This window comes from Pinus tabuliformis, chromosome 8 (assembly GCF_031772625.1).
Source record: "Pinus tabuliformis cultivar Carrire ecotype Pingquan chromosome 8, CPIR1, whole genome shotgun sequence".
NCBI classification, from domain to species: domain Eukaryota; kingdom Viridiplantae; phylum Streptophyta; class Pinopsida; order Pinales; family Pinaceae; genus Pinus; species Pinus tabuliformis.
In genome coordinates this window covers 1,859,958,631-1,859,962,279 of record NC_142294.1, presented here as the reverse complement: position 1 = coordinate 1,859,962,279, position 3,649 = coordinate 1,859,958,631, and the positions used below count along the sequence as shown (strand labels likewise).

The window sequence follows — 3,649 nt, the reverse complement described above, 5'->3', positions numbered from 1 at the left end:
TTTTCACTTGATATTATTTAGTCTTGTAATTAACATATGTAACTTTGTGTTATCATATTAGATAAACATGCACATTGTATGGAATTTTTTTAAATTTAGTCGCAAAATCATACTAATTAATTTATGTTGATTAATAATGAACAAATAAAATCAATCTAAAACTACTAAATTAGCAGTATATATTAATTAATGATGAATACGAATAAAATGAATATATGACTAAATTAGTCATATATAACGATTATGAATTAAATTAAATGAAATGAATAGACACTACTAAATCAGTCATTTATATAATGAATATGAAAATAACAAAAAAAGATAAATTACTACTGCAAATGATAATTTTTTATTAAAATGATGAGTAAATTTTGCATATATATGACTATTAGTAGTTAATTTACAGTATCTTATAACATGACTAAAATATAGTCATATTTCTCTGGTCATTAATTGGTTTTAAATGATGACTAAAATTTGCATATATGACTATTAGTAGCTAATTTACAGTATCTTATAACATGACCAACATTTTGGTCATATTTCTTTGGTCATTAATTGGTTTTCTCAAGGATTCATATAGTAATATATTTTTTTGTATATTTGGTCATTAATTGCGACAATTAATGACTAAACCAATGAAAAATTAATGACCAAATATATTACTAGATGGTAAAATTGAGGAAACCAGTTAATGACCGAGCTAAAAATGACTAAAAGTTGGTCGCATTATAAGATACTGTAAATTAGCTATTGTTGGTCACCGAATGAAAAATGACCTTTTATATGCAAATTTTAGTTGTTTTTTAGTAATTAATTAGTCATTTTGTACTAGTGAATTCTATGGTAACGAAAACAAAAAAACATGTCAGATACAAACCCTGCTTCCTTCCATGCTTGTGTACATAAATAAAACAGAATGACAATAAATTGACAACATGTGTCCACTATCTTTCCTACATGGAGAACCTTCTCAACATATTTGGGCCACTTTTTGGATCGCTAAGAAATCTTTGTGCCTTTCATGATAAGAGAATCATCCTCCTTTTCTCTCCTAGACAATTGCAACAAAATTCTTGGCCATTCAAATTTTTCCATATCTATCTTCTCTGGAGGAACACAGACCTCTGTATCAGACACTGTGTCCATTGTATTTCCTACCTATAGAACCTTCTCAACATATTTCAGTTGCTTTTTGGTTCGTTGGGAAAGCTTTGTGCCTTTCATGATAAGAAAATCATCCTTATTTTCTTTCTGGGAAAATTGCAACAAAATTCTTGGCCATTCAAATGTTTCCATATCTATCTTCTGTAGAGGCACATGGGGCTTTGTATCAGATGTTGTCGAATTTTGGGCTACATCAAATACTCTAGTGGCCCCAATGGCATTTGGATTGAAGAAACGAACTGCTTCAGCATGTTTCTCTACAAGAGATGATGAATCCCTATCAAACTTTGCTGAAGACCCTTGTTTAGAAGGTGGGTGCCATTTAAATCTTAGTAATTCCTAGTAGAATCATATTTTAGTCTATCAAATACAAAATTAATTGGGCATGTCTAATGACAAAGGAAATCCAAAACAAGATAAAAAAAAAAACATGAAACCAAGAAGCTCTTAACATATATATTAATAATCAATGACTGCATGGTACCAACCCAATCTCTAACTTTAAATTGAAGAAGATTAGTTTTCGGTTTATGGAAGTGAAAATCAACTAGCCTTTTGATGAATCCATGTTTATGTTCCCAGAGCGGAGTCCAAGGAATTAAAGTGGTGCTCCTCAAATAAATTGTTACATGGGATTGCACAAGAACTTTATGTTTTTCAAATTTAGAAGCATGGCTTTTTGCTTGTATGGATTTCCTACCCTGAATGGTAGAGTCCCCCATCAAAATTGGATTCAGTGTTGTGGCCTCGAGGCCTTTTTTTCTTACACAAATGGAATAACACATCGTCGCCTTCCTTGGGATCATTGGAGGATTGATTCCAACATTTTAATATCTCCAAGAGTTCCATTATCGATGGTCAAATTCTCACAACCCCTCAATGAAAGATGTTTCAATCGAGTTAAATTTCCAAATGAATTGGGAAGTGTGAGAAAAGAGGAAGCATATTGCAAATCCATGAGTTGTAAGTTATTTAACTCTCTAAATGAAAGAGGTAGCGACACCATTTTTGAGAACCCTTTGAAAATTAAGTATTTCAAAGAGCGCAAATGACGAAATTCGTCTGACAAACTTCAACGGTGACTGCTTTGGAGTGATTCCATATGGCGATCCTTTGGAGGTACTTCAACTTCCCTATAGACCTTGGAATCTCTACGAGGGGAGACCAGATATTTAACTCTTTCAGATTGAGAGGCAACATCTGCAACGTTCACATTTCAACATAGGATTGTAGCCTACAAAATGAGAAATTAAGTGAAGAAGGATACACACACACACACACATATTTTTGAATTTATATTGATGTGATTTATGTTCCGCAGTCTATTTAAAGTGCTTCTCTGCATTTTCAGAACTCTTAACTTCGCCATCAGAATCAAGTCAAGCAAGGAAGAGTGGGCAAATCCATACCAACGTAGCCATATAAAATGCAATTTCTGCTCCCTCAATATGTCTTCTAAATGACCTTCTTCAGTTGCAACTTCCTAAACTGGAAATTACTTAATAAAGGCCTGATTTTTGACCTTCTGATCCATGATATTTGTGAAGTGTGGGCATTTGAAAGGTCATGATGTTTATTCATGAAGAAATCAAGGGAGGAACTAACCATACTAATTCCTCTAACCTCAGATATTACTTGTTCATTTGATCAAGAAAAAAAATTCTACAGTGAACTAGTCATTAGGGAAATTTAGAGGTCTAAAATGGGCCTCCTAAGAGAAAAATTTCTTAGGAGCCCCATTTTCTTATGAGCATGGCTTCCTCTATTGGACCAATACTTTCCTCTAATTTGGTTTGGTATCTCACACAGTTCCTGTTATCTTCGGCAGATACATGTTTCCTCAGACACTTTCTCTATGCATCCCTTGTCGTTTTATATTAGCGAGAATGATTTCCACACTGAAGTTGGCACTTGGCTAATGGTTATTGCATGGTAGTAACATGGGTAAATTTTATATAATTTTGCCGCAATGAAACTTACTAAGGAAGGCCCTTCAACTTCTCGTAACCATTGTCAAGATGTACTTGAGGATCTCCAACCCCTTTTGAAGAAAGCTAACGAGTACGTGAGCTCAGCTTATGCTACTTGGTTTTAGGTCAGTTCATATGTCCAACAAACTCTTCAGGTACATTAGCTCACCCCTATGTCCAATGCACTGCCTTTTATTGCGTCTACCATTCTACCCGCTATTGTTTTGCCTCCCTCGTCACCGAGTCAAGTCCATAGCAGTCCCTCTACCTCGACCTTCAACAACCTTGATGTTGAACTGACAGTCACATATTCTGCAGTGCCCGTTTAAGAAGAATCACCTCAATCCTCACATACAGCCTCTGAAGAGACGCCTCATTCATCTATAGCTACTTTATCTTACTGTCCCGATTCACCTGTCGCCCTTAATGACCCTACAGAGATGGAAACCGACTCTGCCATTGTTATTTATGCTCATATGTCTACTACTATTACTTCCCCACCATTGACCATT

At 34.6% G+C, this 3,649-nt stretch overlaps 1 pseudogene; it reads right to left on the bottom strand.

The window, feature by feature from the left end:
• Nucleotides 1–1,161: 1,161 nt before the first annotated feature.
• Nucleotides 1,162–2,016, bottom strand: LOC149243725 (uncharacterized; annotated as a pseudogene).
• Between the last annotated feature and the right edge of the window lie 1,633 nt (nucleotides 2,017–3,649).